The sequence below is a fragment of the Hylaeus volcanicus genome, chromosome 5, assembly GCF_026283585.1.
Source record: "Hylaeus volcanicus isolate JK05 chromosome 5, UHH_iyHylVolc1.0_haploid, whole genome shotgun sequence".
Lineage (NCBI taxonomy): Eukaryota > Metazoa > Arthropoda > Insecta > Hymenoptera > Colletidae > Hylaeus > Hylaeus volcanicus.
This window is the reverse complement of record NC_071980.1, coordinates 12,287,702-12,312,998: the sequence shown is the minus strand read 5'-3', so window position 1 is coordinate 12,312,998 and position 25,297 is coordinate 12,287,702. Positions and strand designations below refer to the sequence as shown.

General features: G+C 40.8%; 1 long non-coding RNA gene across 1 annotated transcript in view; it reads left to right on the top strand.

The window, feature by feature from the left end:
• The window catches only part of LOC128876167 (uncharacterized), an 84,251-nt gene that overhangs the window by 33,692 nt on the left and 25,262 nt on the right, over positions 1–25,297 (top strand). The window contains exon 4 of the long non-coding RNA XR_008456959.1: positions 24,386–24,507. This is a non-coding gene — a long non-coding RNA (uncharacterized LOC128876167). The remainder of the gene's footprint in view (positions 1–24,385; positions 24,508–25,297) is intronic.

Sequence of the window (25,297 nt, the reverse complement as noted above, 5' to 3'; positions counted from 1 at the left end):
GAGGGGGTAAGCGCGAACAGGAAGGAGAATAAGAAGAAAATAATGACTCTTACAAGTCTGGTGCGGCGGGTAGAGTCTGCAGCGTCTGAGGGGGCGTCGCGGCGGAGTAACAGAGGGAGGGAGGGGGGAGGAGGGCTGGCGTCGTCGGCGCGTCTACGGCCGTGACCCGGTTTTTTCCGAAGCAACAGGTCCCTTCTAATTAAGAACACTTAAGAAAACTTCCCTCTTAAAGCCGACGCCTCTCCCTTCGTTCTCTCGCCTCCACCTGATAACGCCATTATATTTTAATAAACCCACTAGCCGCGTTCTCGCTTCCACTTGGCGTCTCCACCCCTCTCCCTCTCTCTCTCTCTTTGTCGTCTCTGTTCCGTCTCCGTCGCTCGGAGGATCACAGGAAACCGACGAATACTTTTCGCGTTGGCAACCGTCCCGTGAACGAACTCTCGCGTACTTACTCCTCGCCAACTACCCCCCGCGCGCGTGGAAACCATTATCGCGATTGGTTTCCGTTTGTTTCGCCTGGGCACCGATGGGAACTAATTATTAATTTGGGTGCGCGTCACGTCTGTACGGGTCGAAGTTATATTATGTATGACAGAGTGTACTATCGAAACAGTTGTTAGATTCAGGAAGAAAATTAGACGATAGAGAGTTACAGATGAGGAATATGAAGAGAGTTAGGAGAGGTGATACTTTCTTTTCTTTTTTTAGAAACATTGTATTACTGGAGCTTTGACTCAAGGTTTTTCATATTCATTGCTTCAAAATTAAATTATGTATGACAGAGTGTACTATCGAAACAGTTGTTAGATTCAGGAAGAAAATTAGACGATAGAGAGTTCGAAATGAGGAATATGAAGAGAGTTAGGAGAGGTGATACTTTCTTTCTTTTTTTGTTAGAAACATTGCATTATTGGAGCTTTTATTTAAAGTTTTCGATATCCATATCTTCGATTGTAGTCTTCATCCCCTTCATCCCTTCATAGCTGACACGTGTTCTCCAACTTTCACGAAATTGAAGGATCACCAATCCCATCTCTCCATAAAATCACAACAGGGGAACAAATTATGTCAGATCTCAAATAAATCGAAACTTTCAAACCTGTGTCGATAGAAAAGAGGTAAGGCTCACCTAAACTGCTGTTTTTAAACTGCTCGCCGCCACAATTCCCTCTCAATTGTCTCGGAACAGGATACGAATGGTAACCGCCCGATCTCTTTCGATATCCGAGGATTTCGACGCCATTGGTTTAGTATTCCGCGGGTGTTTCGGCGATCCACGAGCCCCCAGTAAACACCAGATCTTCCCAGAGCGCCGGAAGCCCTTCTAGCCGATTTCCGGAGGGAGGGGGAGGGGATGGAAGTTTTCACGTGCGAAGATCGCTTGATGCGCCAACAGAAAATTGTCACTAACGCGTGGCTCACCCTCGCCCTTATCGTGCCAATAAATTCCGCGGTCTCGGGGGGTGTCTGCGCATTATTCCTGAAGAGGTGTCCGCCCCCTCGAAAAACGAAGCTGCGTGCCACGAAAACGCTATAACACGCAATCGTTTGCTGACTTCAAAAATCCTGTGAGCATGGAAACTGTATTTTTTATCCGGAGTTTCCTAGAATGAAAATGTATTATAGATATAGAATGATCAGTCGGAGATTTCAATGGTCGCTGAAATTTAGGAATATGCTGTGTTCTATATCTTCCTCGACGAAATACAATGTATATACTTATATGCACAAAAGATATGCAACTTGTACATAACAAATTAGATTCTGTCTGGAGGTTGCTCTTACGACAGATATGCTAATTATGTCGGCATTCGGTAATGCTGTATACTCGAATATCGAATTTGATAATCAAGGGGACTGTTTTGTCGATAATAAAATTATTCGAGGGGATTGAAAATATGTTGATCATTAAGACTTAATACAAGTGTAAATAAATCATTTGATTACCTTATGCATTTGGTGAAATATACGTATTTTTGTTTTTTTTTTAACTGAGCATCGGAATATTCCATGTATATGTAAAATAATTAAAATTCATGAACACCACCTTGCCCTTCAGAAATACAGACAGTCAGTCTCATAAATATTCCCACTGTATCTATTACAAGAATTCGTTTGAATTAAATGATAGGTTTGATGTTTCCAAATAAATGTTCCGTTATAAATATGTACATGAATAAATATTACACATGTATATTTTTATACTGAAAGATTTATTTGGAAAAATCGAATCCATCGTTTCACTTAGATTTACTTTGATAGACATAGGGGGTACGAATATTTATGGGGGTGGCTGTATATCAATATAATTTAATGCATGGATTAAAATTGGGGATGTGTAATATTAATGGGTTCAGTAAACGCAGGTAATTAATAAAGATTTTATTTAACATTGACCACCTAACGCGTTGTCAATTGTCATTCTCTGAGATTCTACATATACAGGGTAGTGATCCGTAGACCTCATTTAAAAAATGTCTCCAATACAAATCAAACGTCACAGGACATCACTGTTCTAAAAATATCAACACAAACATCCATTATACCATAGAAATAGAGTGACTTCCAGAAATTGTAAATGTGGGTCAAAGTGTAGACTTGTTCCATCACGCTTTGGATTCTTTCGGCCCACTTCCTCGGTATCCTCCTCGAGATAGATTCGCAAAACCTTCTACTTAAATACCACTCCCTTCTTCGATCAAAACCTCTTGCTTCCCAGTAGAAATCACAAAAGAACCCCCCTGTGCACATTTCAAGCAGCATTGCAATCCCTATCGTAGGTGTTCACGTTATTTCCTCCAACCCCTGTACACCGACTCCACGATTTACAAACCCACCCCCTCTAGTACAACAGACCTAACCCACTTACAACCATACCTATCGATATATTACAAAAACTCAGTGTACAACAAAATTAAAAGAAAAATAACGTTGATTAGGCAACAATGTTCCACGTTTCGCGCAGGGTGGAGAGACGAGGAAGCCCCGAGGGGGTGAGGATGAACAGAGAGGGAACCGACGATGAGGACGGGAGGGTGGGAAGACAAAGGGGGGGCGAGTAAGAGTAGTATTGCCTGGTTGGCAGTCAGTGGCTGGGTCCTGAAGTTAAAGAGCTTCGGGGGCATACGTGAGAGGGATGTAGAGAGACCGTGAGGCCGTGGGGTGGGGTGAGGACGGCGGTTACGTGGGATGGGATGTAGAGGGATATAGTAGGGTGGGTGGCGTTTCTGGCGGCCATTTTGAACGCATATATCGATTGTTTGGCGGCCGGGCTCCGCTCGGCCATTCGCAGGGGTGGCTCGTGTGTCACGACGACCACCCTCCACCCTGCCCTGCTACCCGGCTGGGAAAATCGTTGTCGTTTTTCCGCGATGCGTGAGCCGTCATCTGGTTCCGTTTGTCGTGCGCGAAACGATTCTCAGACCCTCGAAAAAAAAATTCGAGACGTAACCATCGCGATCCGAAACGAAGTAAACAGAAGTGGGGGATCAGTGTGTCGATGCACTCTTTCTTGCCCTCGGGGGCGATGCGAATATGCATAGGAGGTTAGAGGGTAATGTACATGTAACGTACAGAGTCACGTGCTTTAACTGTTGACTGGTGAATTTTTATTGGGTTGCTTGGATTAAAATTTATTCACTAAGGGTGAGAGTGAGGGTAATTTGAGGGTTGGGTGACCGACAGAAATTGTCGAGGACAATTATTTATCATAGGTACAACTTCTAGGTATCTTCGTGATTAGAGGAACGACAAAATATATTTTCGATCAAATGGATTCTGTATTAGGATAGTTACGATAACGAGAGACGAATATTAGCTATTGGCTATAGAAGCAAAAAATAGGGAAATTACGTATGATAAAGTAAGGTTGAGAAGAATGGATGTAATTGTATCGGGACGTATTGATTCAATACGATAACTGATGCGACAGTTAAGCATTTAGATAATACAAGATCAAGCTTAAGCATTCTTCTGAAAAAAATGCCCCTCAGGGGCTGTAGCTACGTTCGATTGTAACTAGAGTACGGGCTTAGCAATCCCGAAGTACCCGAGCTATAATTTAAGGCAACGTAGAGCAATGCAACGAGAGAAATTAACCCCTTGCACACGAGAGGTGACTCTCGGCCACCACTAGACTCGACATGGTAAATCGATAAACGATAATGTTTGTTTAGGTTTAATCCTTTGCACCCGAGGCCTTCTTTTCTGGTATCTACCAGCAACTCGAGATGCTTTCTTCGCATTCTATTGCCACGAATTATATTGACGAATTATATTGAGATTATATTGACTTCGAAAATGAGATCTCAAATTTGAGATTTGAGAATCAGGTCACCTTTGCCTCAACGACAATCATTTTATTGGCACTTCGAGTTCCAAAGAAAGGGTTAATCCAGAAAGGGTTAATTTCTTTGGATCTCGGAGTGTCCAAGTAAAGGTGACCTGATCAAGCTTAGCATTCGTGCCAATAGAATGCTAAGAAAGCGTCTTGAGTTGCTAGTAGATACCAGAAAGAAAGGTCTTGAGTGCAAAGGGTTAATAAATATTGAAAAGGGGTAAAACATTTTAACGTGTACGACTGGACCAGAAAGCATTATAGTCGAATAAAAGACTCCTTATAAATAAATCGAATTCTGAAAAAAGAACGTACAAGAAGTTCTTGGAGGAAGGAATGTAATCAGATGACCAGTAAAATTTCACCTTGACTCGTCAATGACCTCATTCTTCGTATGGTTGATTCAACAGCCCCAACAGCCTCGTACTCGATCCAACTGTCTCCAGCTTTGAGACTCCAACCAAGACGTCCTTTGATTTCCCTGTTCAACGCCTTCTAAGAATTTAAGCACATCGGAAATTCCATTTTGATATTATCGATCCCCGCAGCGAGACTTTCCGCCGAAAGAATATAGAAACGGGAATATCGACAGTCAATGCGGACGAGAGCGGAGTGGCTCGATTCGATATCCACTCTGTCGACAGCCATACGCGAGGAAAAATCCATCGGTGGAGGGGCTCGTGAGTTTGAGTGCGTGGTACATTAATCTACGATTCGATCGTTAACGAATTCACGAATTCTAATATCGCATTCGTCCTGAAATTGATTTTCTATGCAGAGAGATTGAAGACCACATGTTGATTGTTGTCAATTTCAACAGGGGGTTTCAACCTTTTCGGTGCTCTGCGAGAGTATACTCGTCAAATTATTTTGTTCTTGTCGTGCTCAAGACGAGTTTAATCACATGAGCTTATTGTTAATGAGTTAATGAGTTGATGAGTTAACTCGTGTTGAGCACGACAAGAACAAAATAATTTCAGGTATCAAGGAAAATGAATCTGGATAGAATTTGTGAATTTTTAAAAAGTTTCTCAATTAAATACCTTCGAGAAACTTGTTTCAATTAAATGCTAGGTTACTTGTAAATATTTTGTAAGTTGACATTCCGTTGATTTCCATCATTTAATATAGACTTTCTTCAATAGACACAGAAGGTACTTACGGGATTGACTGTAATTATCGATGGTGGAGGGAGGGATGTCTATATAAAACTCAGCTATTTTATCCAATTATTTATTATCCTCATGTATTCCAACTCAGTTACAAATATTTTCCATCTAAATAGAGTACACTATAAGAAAAAAAAATATTAGCGGAACTTGAGCAGAAAAGAGAAACTGATCATGACACACAAAACAGAAAAATATAAATTAAACCCAGACTTGATCTTAACATCTCAAAGTCAAGTGCAAAACACCTTAAGATATCCCAGAGATACCAACCTGTACCAACAGATACACCACCTTGCAATCGATGCACCGTGAAGCCTCTATTTACAACAACAAAAATCTTTTAACTTCGTGAACACATTCAAGAGAACTTGTTGGACACTGAAAGCGTTAAAGAAGCATCTCCAGTCACCTGACAGGTCCTCGCCACGCGCCAAACGGCGTCGCGACGAAATCTCGTCCCGCAAGGCACCTGACCGCAGGTCAAGCCGCGCTCGCCCTCCATGGTCAGATGAGGAGGGTGGTTCCGCGCGTAAACTGCCCCTAAACCCGGCTTAGAACACGCCCCGACGTAACTGGCTGCACCAATCGGCTTTCGGGCTCTGCCATATGATCCTCGCACGAGCCGAACGCGCAGGTCCAGCGCTCGACGAACTGGACATCCGGCTGACCTGCCTATCCCCTATCAACCCTGGCCGCACGTGCCCTAGAACGCTCCCTTGTCCACGACTGGTTATTTTTTCAGCTGGGACACTGAAGACCTCTCGAGTGCTGAATTTTTATTGGGTTGCTTGCATTAAAATTTTCGCGTTAGGGGCGAGGGTGACGACAAGGGAAATTTTGTTTATTGCGAGTGGGGGTAGTCGAGGTTAATTATTTATTTGTAGAACTTATCATAGAAGTATTTTTGTAATTAGGGGGAGGAAAGACAAAATATTTGTTGGTTAAATTGATTCTGTATCGCACAATAGTAATTGTCCCCAAAAATTTTGGTGAAATCATTGTTAACTCGAAAGCTTCCAAGACTGTCGAGTTTACCTGTGCTCTTCAAACTTCTTCAAACTACTCGAGGTTAAATAATTTATCGATGGAATCGATTCTGTATTATAGTAGTTGTCCCCAGAAATTGGCCGTTGAAACCATTGTTAAACCTACCAAGCCAGTCAATTTTATCTATGAACTTTCAACTTGTTAAAGCCAATAAACTAATGGTTGTACCTCAATTTTTAGGTACAACTATTTTAATTGAGAATCAATTTGATCGATAAATTATTTTACTCTTCCTCCTCCTCCAACTACAAAAATAGATGCGTGTGATAAATATGCCTTAACCACGCTAATTTAAACAACCCTTTCAGACTCGAATTATTCTTTCTTCCTTGTACTAATCTAATTTAATTTTTAGGGTTAACTTGGACTAAAATTAGAACGGAAAAAATAAAAAGAAACATCCCAATAGTATAATTTTCGAGGAAAATTGGTCTTTCTTCATGTGCACAGATAAGGACATTCTCTAATTTTCTAATTTTCTCTGAAAGGGTTATCATCCCTCAATTCTCAAAAATGATTTTACTCGAACTTTCACGTTACTCAATCCAACAAACCCACCTGACCTATCCGTGTCTCTAATTTTTAAATTTTGTCTGAAAGGGTTAAATCCCCCAATTCTCAACAATGATTTTACTCGAACTTTCACGTTACTCAATCCAACAAGCCCACCTGACCTATCCTCCTCCTCCAAGCAGTACATCCACAAAATTCATCAGCTGAAAGGGCTCAGAAGCGCAATCGGTTGCTCGTTCCCCACCAATCGTTTACTCGTCCCAAGCTAATTCGTTGCCCCGGTTTCCGGTCTGCGAAGAAAGGAGCTCGGGAATAATTGCGCGGCCAAGTCTCGACGCTTGTCGCGTCGTCTTAAAGGGGAAGTTTCGCGGCGTAGACGAAGTTCCTCGGCCAGCTCCTTCCGCGTACTCCACCCCACCGTCGTCGTACCTTTTTTTTTTTCGTCGCTCGTCTCGCTCCTTTCGCGGGCGCGCTGGCGTCGCGCCAACTGGGTGAAAAGTGTGGAAAGTGAACTCACGATTTACGACGGCACCGAGAGAGAGAGAGAGAAAGAAAGAGAGTAATGGAGGGGGGAGGGGTGCGAGAAAGGGGTGCAACGGGTGGAGGACGTTCCACGACGTAAGAGAAAGAGAGAGAGAGTATGGGGCACGGAAGTAGGACGAGGCGCGGCGGGTTCGCTTAGAAATTTATTCAAATTAAGCGCCTGGCCTGGGACGAGTTTACGAACCAGCGGAAAAATCGAAAGTGGACGGGATAATTGGCGACGGTGAAAGTCGACGACTTTGAAAGCCCGCCCCTGTTCCGCGCCGAGTTCCGCTTCACGGGCGGACTTTCGTTCGCGGCGAACTTCGTCGAGGAAGTTTTCTCCCCGCGATGCCCCGTTTAAAGAAAACAGGGACAATGAATTTCCCAACGACGTCCGGCGACGCTCTTTGGGATCTCTGTTTACGTCTTCCCGTAATCGTGGAGAACGAGCCCGCGGGGCCCTCTTTGATCGCTAAAGTGATCAGTCTTTGGAGGACTGTCCACGGAGATGTGGCGAGATTGAACTGCCAGAGACAATAGGAAGCTTGCACCGTGAGGAAATTAATTCCTTCATTAGTATCACAGTCCTGTTGCTGTCCTAGGTCCTCCGAGTCTCTGGATCCGAAGAAAGTCTTTATACCTGAATTATTCACATCCTACAATCACAGACTCTACTATATGAAGCTTGCACAACCCGAGAATTAATTTCTCAATCGGTATCAGAGGCTGCTAGGACCTGAACGAATGACCCAAAACTAAACATTTATCGAATCAGAAACATTTATCTACTCTCTGCCAACGTAAACTTTGAAACCTCCAATCCCTTAAACTCTCGGCGTCCAAAGAAAATCCCTGCAGGCTATGAATTATTGACGCGTCATTGAGTATCAGAGGCTACTAGGGCCAGAACGAGTGACCCAAAGTTGAACATTTGTCAAGCTCGTAGCCCTAAGGACCTCTACTCTCTTAAAATCTTCGTATCCAAAGAAAGTCCCCGCAGCCCACGTCTGAATTATTGACGTCCCTCAATCAAAGACTGCAGCGTCTTAGCAGCCCACAGATTTCACGGGATCTCTCCCTCCGAAGAATCCGCCTGGGATTTTAATAGCCGTCGCGGAGTACTCCGATCCGCGCTTTGTGCCCGCAGGAAAAAAGAATGGCATCCTTCGCCAGGCTACCCGTCGTCCTACCTCGGAGAATCCCGTTCCCGGGGCAGAGCAAGACTTCCCGCACCGTTTACGCAGATCCACCTCTATATACGCGATCATATAGGCGCCCTACGCCCCCTCGGTCCGCATATGTACGAAGCAGCGATATTCATAGGCGTGCATATGCGCGCAATACGCGAGGATGTGCTGGAGGAAACCTCCTGTGTGTGTGTGTGTATGTGTCGCGTGTGTCGGCGCATATCCCAGAATACGAGGAGCTCTAATCCCCTTTTAGAGACTCGGCTCATACCACGCGTCGCGATATGCCTTTGACGGCCGCTCCTGCGACGCTATTGGCTCCGCATAATCTCGTGTAAGTTGGGTTGCCTAGCCGCAGGAGCTCGGGGCTCGTAGGCCCGTTCACACGCGTGCAGTCCGCGCGCGTCCGGGATACGACGTCCCCTTTCGCCATTATCCTTGTCCCCTGACTCGATCGATACGGCAGGTGCCTGACGTACGAGGCAGCGCATGCTCCCGAAGTGCAGCTTCCGTGTTTCGACGACAGAGCGCGCCAGGCTGCGTTTCCAGGACGCTTCCTGGGCTAAGGACTGGAGGGAACGAAGGGTGATCGACCACAGGGGCGCCTGGGGGTTGAACACGAGTAAGGCACGATTGGCTGTTGCGAGGAGACTCTTCCTTGTGGCGCTTTTAGCTTAGGGAAGACGTGCCATTAATGGAAATTTAATTGAAAAAGAATACATGATGTCGGAGAAGTTATATTTTAGGATGGGATATTTTATTAGGGTGGATGGAATTGTTTGTAAATTCGAGGGTTGAGGGGAAATTAAATCGGGATGTTTTTGGTAGTTTATTCGCAAACTTCGATTTATTTTCGCACTAAAACTGCTGAGGTTAACGGATATTTATTATACATATGTATATTTGTAATTCGAAGGGAAGAGGAATGAAATAATTTATCAATAAAAGTTATGCTCTATTACAAAATTTTCTCCCCAAATATTAAGGTAAAACCATCGTTAACAATCGATCGATTTTAAGAAATGTGAAGTACAAGGGTAAAATAGACTTGTTTGGTAATTTTAGTGTTAAACAAGATTACCCTGATGCAGTTAAAGATAGGATAATTACAATAATCCATACAAAAAAATTTCTGCTCACACGGTCTGCAATCGATTACAAGTGAGATTAGAATGAATCTTTGATAAGTGTCGCGTAGTCAAGCGCCGCGAATTGAACAAAGTATGTGAAATTAAAAACATGTGGGCGACACACAAATCGTGAGAAATTAAAATTGACTGGTTTGGTAGGTTATAATAATATCCTAATTTATAGTATTTTACTTACAATAACAACAGTTATGATATACTATTTATTATTATAACACAAAACTTACGATGTAAGCGAACAATATTTGAAACACGTCATAATATTTAATATAAAACAGCCCAAGTCTGAACCTAAACTATTAGTTATAAGATGGAAAGCTAGCGATAATCGAAAGTACACGACTATTCAGATGCACTATAACATTTTCACGAGTCTATGAAAATAATTGTAAAAGAGACACTTGAAGGAATAACCGCTTCCTTCCCCCATTAAAGAAATACCTGTTTCGTCTTCTCATATTCCTCGTATTCCTCCTCTCGAGCCAGGAGACGTTATTTGATAATTCATTAGACCCCCTTTATTACAAATTGTTTTAAAATTGAACATTCTCCGATGTAATTAACAATTGATGCGTTTCTAAGTAGCTCGACTGTGAAGTCTTTCCTTTGAATGAAATTCCAAGAACGTAATATTTCAGTAGCTCCGCGTAAGAATCTTCAAACGCTATTTCTCCGCGCGCGAACGAAACTCACTTCGACCCCTTGGAACTATTTTTTACCGAAAATATCATCGTTTTCTGTGACGAGAACAATTCTGTTGAAATCTTTGAAGAAAAATCGCAACAGAAAATTAGCTGTTCTTTAGAACGCGCTCCTGCACTCTACTGAATGCGTTACACGCCTAGAGAATTTTTTATAGGCTGGGGTTAGGGTTGTTTCTGCACCTCCCGACAGGCAACCTTATGTACACTCTCGCGCTACACCTAATTCGGTACAGTGAATATAATAGGGGCTGTAATCCAGTAACTTCCACTGTAATCCTAAGGTAGTTTATAATTACTTCTATTACGGTGCTTATATTAATTCTATAGAGGTTCCTCGTTGCATAATCTCAGTACTATCAGAGAATATTGCCATAGTTGGAAAGCTTCGAGTTTTCAAGACACCTACCACAAAGAATGTCTTTTCCTCGAAAAAGCTCGCGGAATCTTCGACACAGTAGATGTGTGACGTCTCAGAAAAAGTTTCAGGTCATCCCGAAAGCGTTTATAATTACTACTATTACGATTCTTATATTAATTCTATAAAGCGTGTTACCGGAAAGCTTCGAATTTTGAAGACACCCACCTCAAAGAATATATCTTTTCCACAAAAAAGCCCGCAAAATCATTGATGCAGTAGATCTTTGGCGCTTCCGAAAAAGTTCCAAATCATCCCAAAAGTGTTTATAATTACTACTATTACGATACTTATATTAATTCTATAGAGCATATTACCCGAAAGCTTCGAATTTTGAAGACACCCACCCCAAAAAGTCATTCCTCAAAAAAGCTCGCGGAATCTTCGACGCTTCTTTGGCGCTTCAGACAAAATTCCAAGTCATCCAAAAAGCGATGACCCAAATGACACGTGCGCCCCGAACGGTGTCGTCGCCGCGCCTGGCGTCCCTCACCCCTTCCCCCACGTGGAGGGCCCTCGGGCGTGTGTACACGAAAAGTGCGCTCGTGTTTTTTCTCGTCCGTCCAGTTTTATCGTAATTGCCAGCTTTACGTAAGGCTGTTTGTACATGTGTTATCATGAAATACGGCGGTATTTGTACAATTGTTTGCTCCATCTCTCCGCGGCGACGCCACCTTCTGCGTGACCACGGACAAACGAATCCCGGACGGAGGTTTTTCGGCCTGGAATTAATTTATTGCCCGCCTTACCGCCCTGTCTCCGGCCTCCTTCGTTCGGAGCCAGTCGGAGATGGGCGAATTCTGTTCACGTGCCATCAGAAGTACACTCCCAATCATTTTTTTATTCTTCAAATATTATTCTCCAATTGAAACGTTCATTTTCATTGTGCGATTTTAATTGTCACTTTCATTCTACAACTGCTATCTTTATTTTTATTATACGATTACAGTATTCATATTTATAGAATTGCCAACCTTTAATTTGTAATTGTAATATTCATTTTCAGTGTACAATTTAGATTTTAATTTTTATCTGTGTTGTACAATTTAAATTGTCACTTTCATTCTACAACTGCAATCTTCATTTTTATTATACAATTACAATATTAATATTTATAGAATTTCCGACATTTAGTTTGTAATTGTAATATTCATTTTCATCGTACAATGTAGATTTTAATTTCCATCTGCATTGTACTATTTCAATTTTTACCTTCACATTTTCATTGTGCAACTAAAATTTTCATCTTTGTTTAACAATTGCAATCTTTATTTTCCGTTCTTTAACTAACCCGGTCATTTTTATTGTGCAATACAGTTCAGTGCAATTTTATTGGACAATTAGAATAGTCAACTTCAATCCACAATTGAAACATTCATTTTTCTTGTACAATGAAAATTTTCATTTTCAATTCAGAATCCAGACATTCATTTTCCTAGTACAATGAAAATGTTCATTTCCAATTCACAATCCAGACATTCATTTTCGTTGTACAATTTAGATTTTCATTTTCATTGCTCGGTTAAAGTGTTCATCCCTATTTTCTTTGTACAATTTACACTCTCATTTTCGTTCTACATTTTCAATTTTCGTTTCACGGAATAAAGGTCAAGTATCGTTGGTTATTAAGTATCCGTTCGAAACTTTTATCTGGGTTTGGCGCGATGTTTGCTAGATGACGTCGAAACGAGGTCCAATTTGCCGCGACAACCTCGGGACCGCCAAGATAAGAAAGATATTTCAGCGGCCAGAACGGCTGATTACAGTCTTGCTCGTAATCGTAACGACGGTGTGCTATCGGCCACTGTGTTTGACTGCCGTGTGAATTTTGTAGACTACCATTCGTGAAAGCCACAGGTTCTTCCTCGGGGCTTAGATGTTAACAATCGACACCTTTATCGGAGGACTTTGCCCTATGAATTAGATTCCACTTCTGAATTGCATTCCATTGTGCTAGGAATTCAAATACTTTTTACTATCATCGATATGGTTACTAGTGCACTTGTTGTGATAGAAAAAAAAAGATGGAAAAATTTATATTGAAAAGGGCTTAGGCGCCATACATTAGATTCCACTTCAGAATTGCACTCTACAGTGCTAGCAATTTAGATACGCTATCATTGATATGGTTGCTACTGCACTTGTCGCGAAGATAAAAAAAACTATGAAAGAATAAACATTGAAACCAATAACGTATAATTGTAGAAAATACCAGTACAAGAACATGCTTTCACCGATATGGTTGCAATTTTGATATTTATTTATTTTCACTTACTGGAGGCCTTCGTTTTCACTCACGTTGAAGAATAAAAAAAGTGATACATGGAGAAACGAGAAATAAAAGTACAGTATCATGTAAAATTATATACAAGTACCGAATAATCACAAATTTCGACATTCTTGACCCAGACAAAAATTCCATTGAAAACTCTTCGAGATTGTCACGCCACCTTTCCAAGTTTCGAAAGGTTATCGAGATTCCAGGCCCGCGGAAACGCGTCTTAGGGTCCCGGGGACGAGAAAAGAAATCGCAGACAGCGTTCATGCGCGCCATCTAATCCCATCGGATGTCTTTAGGTCCGTGCGCCATCGAACGGAAGATAGGTCGCCATAGAAAATTGTCCGAGCAATTTGCGAACGATTCACGATCCTCGTCGGACCACAAAAACGAATCGAGGAGACCCCGTGCGTGCTAGACCGTGTGATATAATCCTGTAGGACGCTTCCTTGGCCCTACTTTGTCCCTTTCCAGACGGTGATCGCGCGTCAGGACACGAATCCTCCTGGCGAGCGTCTCTCGTAAATGCGGAAAACAAGACACAAAAGGGATGACCCAGAAAATACGTTGGCGAGGGTTTCGAATCCCTTTCCATCACCTGGGATATTTCAATGAACGATTTTACATAAATTAAATAGAGCTGACTTCAGCACGCGAGTTGGAAAAATGGCATGAGTCAAAATTAAGTTGGTAATCGTTGGTGTTTGTTTCTATAGCTCGGAGACGACTTATGTTGAGACGAAATTTTGAATGACGAATATTTTAACATTGAAACTGTCGAAATGAACGCAAAATGATCATAGATACTGTATCTTTGTAATTAGAGGAGGATGAATACAATGATTCGACAATAGAATTGATCCTCTATTTCAATAGTTTTTCAAAATTGGTTTAAAACTGTTGTTAACAATTGGTCTGATAGGTTTAGGATTAAATAAATTCCTTTAATATATTATTAGACAAGTGACTTAAGATTGTTTATCTCTGAGGGAGACACCGGTATCAGAAGTCCAAAAATCAAATGATGGCTTCAACTGTAGAATTATTCAGAATCATGTATATCCTAATTCACTATACCATCGTTAAGAACAAGGCTGGCTGACATTCAGCTTGTGTTTTTCGCTCGGAAGGTCTGAAGGTATTGACCGATGGCCCTCTTGGTACAACTCGGTACCAAGGACCCCTATAAGGCGTGCTAGACCCTATGATATAATCCTGTTGGATACTCCATTGCCTCCCTAAGCTGCCCCCTTTCCAAACCAGGCATCCCCACGAATAAGGGCAATTCTCACCTAAACGAAAAATACCAAGAAATAAGGGATAAACAGCTCGTGATTCTTGGGTCATTCAACAAAATCCACGACCTGAATCGTATACTCAACAAGTAATATTTTAATCTTCGTTTACAATTGCAATATTCAATTATGCTATACAGTTACAATCACCAATTTCATAACTTCCACTTTCTGTCTGCAATCCCCAACATTCATTTTTAATTTACTGTTGAAATATTCATTTTCATTGTACAATGAAAAATTTGATTTCCAATTCGCAATTTAGGCATTAATTTTCTTTGTACTATAAAAATGTTAATTTCCAAATCACAATTCAGACATTCATTTTCCTTTTACAATGAAAATTTTCATTTTCAATTCACAATTCAGACATTCATTTTCTTTGTACAATGAAAATGTTCATTTTCAATTCACAATTTAGGCATTCATGTCCTTTGTACAATGAAAATTTTCATTTTCAATTTACAATTCAGACATTTATTTTCTTTGTACAATGAAAATGTTCAATTTCAATTCACAATTTAGGCATTCATTTTCTTTGTACAATGAAAATATTAATTTCTAATTCACAATTCAGACATTTATTTTCTTTGTACAATGAAAATGTTCAATTTCAATTCACAATTTAGGCATTCATTTTCCTTGTACAATGAAAATTTTCATTTCCAATTCACAATTCAGGCATTCATTTTCTTTGTACAGTGAAAATGTTAATTTCCAATTTACAATTCAGGCATTCATTTTCTTTGTACAATGAAAATTTTCATTTCCAATTCACACTTCAGACATTCATTTTTATTGTACATTTAATTACTACGAAGAAATAAAAGCTAAACTTCTCCTAATACAATCTCACACCTAACAAACGCAATCTCATCTAAGCACGTCCAAATTCAGCTCTACATTCGCCCGAATCAGTAACTCGAATAAAATGCAAGTCCCGCAGCGACCAGTGTCTTCCGTTAACACGGAAAACAAGCGCACAAAAGGGATGACCCAGAAAATTCGTCGGCGAGGTTGCGTCTGGTGGCGGATTCGAATCCCTTTCCGTCTTCTTCCCGCCGTGAAAGAGTATCTTCGCGGCGCGTCTTTTATCCGCGTTTGATTAAAGATTCTTTGTCAGCCGTTCGACGGGCCCCGTTGAAAAGAACGCGGAGCTTATGATTTTCCCCGCTTATAGGATTGATCTGACTCTCGGGAGTCGTCGGAGCCGTGCTACCGAAAAATAAGACGATTAAATATTCGTCGTTGAAGTGGCTGGTGACCGAGCACCGACTGAAAACGACGAGATCCCGAAGGTACGAGCGTAAGATGGCGCCTGGAGACTCGCCGAATCGGGAATGATCGATGAAAGAATTTTCGCTATCGGTTAACTAGAGACTTAGTTTATTGTCAACATATTCATTTCCATTCGACAATGGAATTTTTTATCCTCCTTCCACAATTCAAACATTCGTTTTCATTGCACAGTTTCAATTCTCACCTTCATTCTGCAATCAAAAATCTTCCTTTTCATTCTACAATTAAAATTTTCGTCTTCAGACGTCGTTACAATCAGTAATAGTAATACACCGCCATTAATTCCCACGTGACTCGCCGCAGCAAACAGCTCAATAATAAAGAAACCACCGGAAAATTAACAGAAGGACCTGTCCATCCATCAATCCTCCCAAGCATCGTCAACTGGAATCTGACAATAAGGAAAAAAAACCCGTGCACCCAATAACAGGGAAAAAAATCACACGGGCACAAAGGGGATGCATGTCCAGAGTCGATTCTAAGGGCAGAGAATTCGCTGCACGTAGGAAGCGATAAGTGGAGTCCCCCGGTTGAACCCTACGAACGTGAATCGGAGCCAAGAGAGTAGGAAGAGAGCAGGTCAGATGCATCTCGCATGGACGCAGGTCCTTTGGAGCTTATTCGTCCAGGGAAGAAGAATGAACACCCGAATCCTTTTCGTCGGTAATTCTGGATGGGACCAGCTGCAAAAACCAGCGTCCCCCGTCGTGATCGTCGTGCGTTCTTACCCTCGGGGAAAGGATACCGTGAGGACCGCTCAGAAGAAAGGGGGGTGTGGTGGGGGACAAATCTTTTTTCATACATCTTAGATCCTGGCCGATCATTTTTTTACGAACCCTTTTTCCACCGCTCACATCCGTGAAGGAGAGGTGGACCCCTTTTTTCGCGCAACTGTCGCGTTCCTCTCTCCCTCCTTCGTCCTTTCGTCTCGGCTTCGAACCCCTCTGTCCTGTGAAAGGATCACCCTGGTCCTCGAGCAGCGAGGACTGGAACGACGCGTACACGACACACGCATGGATTGCGCTCCTCTTTCAGGAAAGACGAATCTTCCTTTGGTGACCTCTGTCGTCCTTGTCAGAGGTGCGCAACTTCTTTCTACCCGATGTATGATTCTACGCCAAACATCTGTAGGAATCTATCTGTAGAAAACGCTTATTTCGTTACAAATGTTTGGTTATGTAAGGTATCTGATCGGTAAGGTTGAGTACTCCATCAATAAAACTAGGTAATGTAGATCACAGAATTGGTAAGATAGGGTAGTCCGACGATAAGACTCGGTAAAACAGAATGGTAAAGTTGAGTACTCCATCGATAAGACTCGGTAATGTAGATCACAGAATTGGTAAGGTAGGGTAGTCCGACGTTAAGACTCGGTAAAGCAGAATGCTCAGTCGATGAAGCAGATCGCTCTGATGGTAATGTGAAACACTCTGTCGGTAAATCTTTCGAGCAATTAGAATTCTACACTGTTAAGATCGCTACAATACGATTAATAATCATTAAGATTAATATTCTGCTTATAACCTAGCGCTTTCAGCACGCACCCCAATTTCTAAACTTTCTTTCACGGTGATTTCTTCGTTTACGATTCGTTTCGCTTCCCCTGTCTTAAATGGCTCAGTCACGAGTTATTGTACAAGTTCCATTCGCTCAGTTGTCTATGGCGGTACCATAGCACGTTTAACTCCTCCTTGGAGGAGCATTTTATGTATGCCCCAGTTAGTCTTATTAGTATGTAGAGAGGACAACTGCGTCTTATGATCTTTGAGCTTATGTTAGCTGCCGTCGTTGTCGGTGCCTCTTCTCTTTATCCTCCCACAGTTCCATAGAGAGGACAAAAGGGACTTTCCGCGGGGACGTCCTCTTTTGGTTGGTAGTTAGAGGGCTAAGTAGCGCGACGTATAGACGACGAGTATCCTTTTCAGAGCGACTCCGCGAAAACTGATTGAAGTCACGGGAGATCTTTGAGTCGGAGAGATCTTTGGCTGGTGAAGCGACTGTTGCTCGTGAAACGTTGGAAATTAAAAGGGACAGAGGGGGGTGGTCCTAATGAAGACGACACAAACGCAACAGGCTCCCTCTGATGGCTTTCCCAGGTTTCGCGAAATTTTCTGGACAGTGAGTAAACGAGTCCTTTGACGTCATTTTCGGTTTAGGAGGAAACAATATTCTTCCTGGTCTTGTTCGTTAATTTCTTGTAATTGATTCTACGTGGGTAATTTATTAGCGTCCTGGTACCATGCCACGACGTCATTTTCGTTGTAAGGAGAGATTCATTGATTTCTTGTATTTAATTTTAAATGAATAATCTAATAATGTTTATGTGGACATATTTTATTAGATTTTGGTCTCTAGATTGTTTCTAACCTGAAGTGTAATTGTCAGGGTACACTCTGTGCCTGTAAACATTGCCTGATTGACAGGCAATAATTGCTTATTGATTGCATTGGATTAATAATAACATGGCCATTACTTATCGTTTCGACTTCAACAAAATATTTTCTGCTTTGAGAAAGCATGCTAAAGGAGTGATAAAAATTTCAATTGCATCACTTTCGCCTTCTTCCTAAAATAAATTCGCAAAGATGAATATTCTCAGGTGAAAAAATCTCTTCCCTATAGCTAGTACCTCTTCCACTAATAGCATTGGATTTAGAATATCGACGTCATTACCTACTGGTAATACGATTACTGGTAATACGGTTAAGTACGACATAATAAAAATATTTTCTGTCGTGGAAAAGCATCCTAATTGAATGATAAAAATTTCAGTTGAATCGATTTCACCGTCTTTTTAAAATAAATTCTCAAAGACGTCAGTTCTCGGGTGGAGAAAATCCCACGATAGAACTCTTCCTCTTACAGCGTTGCTTATCAACATTAATTCCCAGTATTTTATTTCGAAACTCGTATGTACATACTTGTATGCCACGTTTTTATTAGCCTAAATTTGACCACTTTTGACATTTCCTCGAACTGTGATACTACCACCAGGCAAATAAAAAATATTCTTAGCAGTTATCGAAGTCTAATCCACGTAGAATAATAAACGTAAGAATCGCTGGTGACTTAAGGTGAGAAGTGTTTCATCTTTGACAATAAAATGGTAATGTCTCAGGGTGAGTCGAGAACAGGTGTAGCGGCCCAGGTAGGGTAAGTTTCGTGGGATATCGTGACTACTGGTCAGTTTGTTCAATAGTCGGTGCCAGCCAGCACGGATGGCCATATACCCGGCACGCCTTACAGGGGGCCTTGGTACCGAGCTGTACCAAGAGGGCCACCGGTCAATACCTTCAGACCTTCGGAGCACCGCGAAAAACGTAAGCAGAACGCCAGCCAGCCTTGTCCTGGACGAATCCGCGTCGTGCATGGTACCGATAGTGGACTGGAAAGCATGCGATCACGGATGATACTAGTTTCTGGTAGGGATGAAGGTTAACCCTTGGCTGTTGGACAGCTGACACCAGTGACTCCGAGCCAACTGTATTTTCTATTTTTCTAGGGGCATACAGGGTGGGTAGCCCCAGCCTGGAACCCAAAATATCTCTGGTGATCTCAACTGCAGGAGAATGATATTTGTTTGGAATTCAATTTGTTTTTTTTTTACCGAAGGATATGTCTAGATCCTTTTGAGACGTTGAGTATTTGCTTTTTATTAAATTGTTACTTCGTCAGACTTGAAAGTAATTTGATTATCTTAAGCTCTAGCATAAAACTCTACTTTGATTTATTATCCTACTTCAATCTTGGGTGTTATCGACTAAACAAAAATATTTTCTGTCTTGCGAAAGCATGCTGAACAAGTAAAAAAATTTGTGATTTGAATCGATTCCACCATCTTTTCAAAATAAATTCCCAAAGACTGTTCTCACGTGGAAATATCCACCTCTAGTACTTCATCCTCTTACAGCAATAAATTAAATATACGAACCCTGTCGCTAACTTTTTCTACGTAAAAAAAATATTCTCTGTCTTGCAAAAGCATCCTGAACAAGTAAAAAAATTGTGATTTGAATCGATTCCACCATCTTCTCAAAATAAATTCCCAAAGACTGTTCTCACGTGGAAATATCCGCCTCTAGTACTTCATCCTCTTACAGCAATAAATTAAATATGCGAACCCTGTCGCTAACTTTTTCTGCGTAAAAAAAAATATTCTCTGTCTTGCAAAAGCATCCTGAACAAGTAAAAAAAAAAAATCTCAATTTTATAAATTTCACAATTTTCCTAAAATAAATTCTGTAAAGCGACCATTATGTTCAGCCGAAGAAAATCGACCTCTCACGGTAGAATCCCCTCAGATCCCCTCTCGAGAAACCTTTCCGCCTGGCTTCCATCATCCAAAGGACCTCCGGTTGCATCGGGACACCCGTTATCGTCCTTACGTGCACACACGTGCTCCGTTGTATCGCACGCGAGTCCGATCTTCGATAATAAGCGAGCCGATAGAAAGCTGCACATCGTTACGTGTGCATCGGCCCCCGTACGTACACTTAAATACGCGCGCGTACGTAATATCGTTTCGCACGTAGGAACGATATTTATTGCCGTGGTGGGGCTCGCTAACAATTCATTATTCCCAGGCCGAGGGTAATTAGCGCAGTCGAAACGACGCTCGAAAGTCACGTCGCGTCTGCCCACGTTTTCGACTGTGTCGGGGGTGGTTTCCACGTGAAAGGAACGACGAAGAGGGAGGAGAGAGAAGGCAGAGATGGGTAAAAATTCCTATTTGGATGCATATTTGGAGTAACAGGGAAAAGTTGAACGATTAAATAAAGTTTGGAGACGTAATAGTTAACACTAAAGGTTCAACGGGTCAACATATATTTATTATGTTTAACTCTTTATTAGAATAATTGATCCCTACTATTGTGGTGAAGTCATTGTTAGTGATTAACAGGGAAAAGTTAAACGACTAACACGTTGATCGCCATGTCACCCACATGTGGGTGACAGTGCTTTCCACTGAAGAACTAACGAAATTAATTCCGAATGTCAAGCATCAAAGGAAATGAATTTAAACCAAATTCATGAATTTTGATGAAATTACAAGAATAAATACGACGATAAATGTCTGATAATGCAGTCTCCAATAGTTTAAATAATATTTCATTTTAGTAGAAACTTTAAAGAATATTTGTTTGGCAGTTAGCGTGTTAAAATAAAATTTTTGAGACGTAATAGTTAATACTAAACGTACAAGGAGTCAATATTTATTATATTTAACTATCTATTGGAATAATTGATTCCAACTATTGCGGTGACATCGTTGTTAGTGATTGAGGGATTTTAGAAATGAATGTTTGTAGTATGGGGATTAAATTGAGTTTGTAGTTCTAGTGTTAATTCCAAGCATAAATATTGCGCATTAACATTCATTTTTTGACATAAAGAGCTTGCAATTTCGAAGCAACTGTATTGGAGTGCTTCTGATAAATAAAAGATGTCATTGTTAAGATAGAAATGTATTTAAAATTGCAAGCATGGATTTTGCATTTCGACAATTTATCTTTTACGAGTCCTAGCAATTTCCAAACAACTTCGTGGGAATATTTCTGAAAATAAAAAATGTCCTTATTAACATAGAAATATATTTAAAATTTCCAAGCTTGGATTTTCCATTTCGACAATTTATTTTTCAACATAAAGGCTTAGCAATTCCCAAGCAACTTCGTGGGAATATTTCTGAAAATAACAAATGTCCTTATTAACACAGAAATATATTTAAAATTTCCAAGCTTGGATTTTCTATTTCGACAATTTATTTTTCAACATAAAGGCTTAGCAATTTCCAAGCTACTTTGTGGGATTATTTCTGGAAAGGAAAGGTGTCCTTTTTAACATAAAAATTGTCCAATGCTCGCAATTTGAGAGGGGGGAGATTGGAGGGGGAGGGAGAAAGGAGAATCTCTCTGAAAACTAGTCCTGCTCGGAGCATGGAACAACGGTGTGGCATGGAATCTAGGAAACAGTGATTTATGGTATCGCTAGGCAAGAGTAGACGATGGACGCGTAATTGACGTCTCGCGGCCGGTCGTTGTAATTATTCCGTCCGGAAGTAATTAGAATAATTAGTTATCGGGGGCCACGGGAGACGCGCTTGTTTGCGCGGTGAAAGATTTCTTCGCAAGGACCGGTAGCAGGTAACAATAGGGACGTTGCCTCCAGTATTCAAAATTTCTCCTCGTGGCTGACACGCAGTCTGTCGCATTTTTCTTCTTTTTTAAGTATACAATTATATGAGTAGTTTGGCTTTATTCGCTATATTCAAAAATAGAAAAAAGAGGAAAAGAAAACGTATGTAAAGGAAGACTAACTAAATAGGATTGATTAAGGGTGGTCATCGATGCATCATTATAGAAGCATCGATCGCTTTTCTCTATATTTTTATTGTTTATGTCATCATGCTCATATTCCTAGCGTGGTACAAATAGTTTATACTCCGGACCTTCCTATCGGCATTCCGATAAAATAGGGCAATAAAGTTAAATAAAATGAAATAAATTAAATTTCTTTATTTAAGCTTTTGGTATTAATTGCAATCTGTTACAAGGAATAACAGTAATCAACATTCATGTCTAAATATCAATTAATAAGAGATTTTTCACGTATATTTTTCGTACGTTGCAATAATTACTGTAATAATTACATAAAATTCAGTTTCCTCGTTTTGGAGCGCGCACCCGAGCGTCAAACACAGAATAAGTGGCGCTTTAAAATAATGGATCAAAAAGAGACATATTAGGTCGTTCCAGAAGTTCGTGCCACAAATTGTATTTATATTTAACAAAAGAAAAAGTAAACTACAGAAATGATTTAATAGTGAAACTATTTATAGTGACTGAAAAGTGAGAGAAGATTGTAGAAAGAGAGGATGATTACATTCTACCATAACACTTAAATAATTCATTTTTATAGCAGAACCCTTGCAGAACAATAAATGCCACGTACTTCTGGGAAAAGCTAATACACGTACAGACGAATACAGTGTGTCGTGACACCAAATACTGCCATTTTCTCACGACGGACATAGTTTCCAAACGCAGCTGACTGATTAATTCACTTCTACGCGTAATGTCATAAATTCGAAAGCATCGAGTATCCAAAACCAAGATGCTGTTCCGCCGCGAATCGAATAACCGATTTGCACGCGAACAATAGAGGCCTGGAATAAAGGAGGCCGCGGATCCTCACCAATTCCCCTCCCCCTCGCGGTTCAACCAGTCGAACGAAACAGAAGGAAGCGTGGGCGCCAAACATTTTCACCACGAACTAACGGTCCGACGTAACATCTCCTTCGTCGCCGCTAGGATTTAGCACCTCGAGCGTTTCTGTCTCTTTCACGCCTACGGCTCGCGGCGCAGATGAGTCAGAACGAATGGGCGGATTCTTCGCGCGCGACGTCCGGGGGTAAGCACTCGATAAGGAAACCGTCGGGGTAGCGGGGAAGAGGGTCCTGAGGGATGCCAGGATTTTCCCATTTCCAGTCACAAACGGCCACCGCGAGCATCTCACCTCCCCACTTTCCAACAGAAATAGTAACAAGCCAACTCTGCACGGGGTTCCGGCCACGAACTTGTGGCGTTGGACCTCTTCGGGTTTTTTTTTTTTAAGGCTTTTAGTAGGTGACCTTACAATGCTTGGTGGGTTGGTCGATGGTCCACGACTGGGATTGGGTAATTTTCAGATCATTTATATTTCCCGAGGAATATGTTATTTTTTGCGTCGAGACCTTGAAGGGGTTTCCCCACATCTTCGATTTTTATTTTGACACAAATTATCGAGAGATTGCATGAATTTTTTTATTTAATCAAATCTTACTGCAATCGAATTAGTAATATTACTGTAAATACAATATACGATACTCTCTGGCGACCGAATACTCGACTTTGTGAACTAAGTGAATTAAGTAAAATATAATTTATACCTTACTATGTATTGACTGAAAATTTCTTGGGCCTAGGAAGAAAATTCATTCGTCTAGGAAGAACTTAAATACAATTACTCAAAATGTAAATATAGCTTTATTTTATTGTAGACTCTAGACATTGGTAAATAATAAAAAAATATTCTTAGTAGATGCTTGAGGAATTACGAAAGATATTTGAATTTAGTCTCTAGGAATTGTTAATTTACAAAATAAAATTCTTGGTAGCAGTCTGAAGATTTAAGAGAGAGCTTTATTTTATTTTAGACTCTAGACATTGGTAAATAATAAAATAATATTCTTAGTAGATGCTTGAGGAATTACGAAAGAGATTTAAATTTAGTACTCTAGGAATTGGTAATTTATAAAAAAAAATCCTTGGTCTTGGTAGAAATACAATGAACACTAAATAATAAACTTAACAATTTCTTAGTATTAATTCAAGACTCTCTGGTGGTCCAATCTCGACTTAATTCAAACCAAAGAAGAAATAATTTATCCTTTCCACGTACTAACTCGAAATTTCTCGTGGCTAGGAAGAAAATTCTTGCGAAGCGTGGAACGAAGAGGAAGACTTCAACGAGGAGGAAGCGTGATCAACGAGTTGGTACCCGTGGCAGTTTCCAGTGTCCCGGTTTCCTGGAGTACAAAGAAAACCGTGAGTCTTAACGCCAATTACAGCCAATCAATCCGCGCGTATAATTCTCTGTGGATATTTCCTTGTACGAGCGTACTTGCGTGATATTTCGCGGGGAAATTGCTGTTTGGGAATGGCAGGAGTCAATCGCACAACCTTTCCCGTGTAACCGATAATCGTCGGGACAGTTCGTGCTCGCAGCTTTTTACTTCTTATGTAGCACAATGCCTGAGTATGTTAATTAACCCGCGGTTGGGGTCGAAACGACGCTTTCCTCGGTGCAATAGATGTTTATAGTACGATAGTATGACGACTGAAATTCTCTGAGTTATGATAAATTAGCAGAGATGGCCGGAATAAATTAGATTACATTAGGGTATAGTATTTAGGCGTCTTCTTGGGTGTTGGATGGTTAGGACTCTCAAAGGATTTTATGGTTGTTGATGATTATAATGATTAGGTTACTTAAGGAGCAATTTTTAGGATGTGGTAGGAGAGTTAAGACGGAAGTTTCTTTCAGTTTTGGCTGGAAGAATTGGTGAATAACGCATTAACATTCGTAGTAGAAGCCTGAGGAATTAAGAGAGAGCTTTATTTTATTTTAGACTGTAGGAATTGGGGAATAATAAAATAATATTCTTAGTACATGCTTGAGGAATTACAAAAGAGATTTGAATTTAAACTCTAGAAATTGGTAATTTACAAAATAAAATTTTTGGTAGAAGCTTGGAGAATTGAGATAGAGCTTTATTTTATTTTAGACTTAGACATTGGTAAATAATAAAATAATATTCTTAGTAGATGCTTGAGG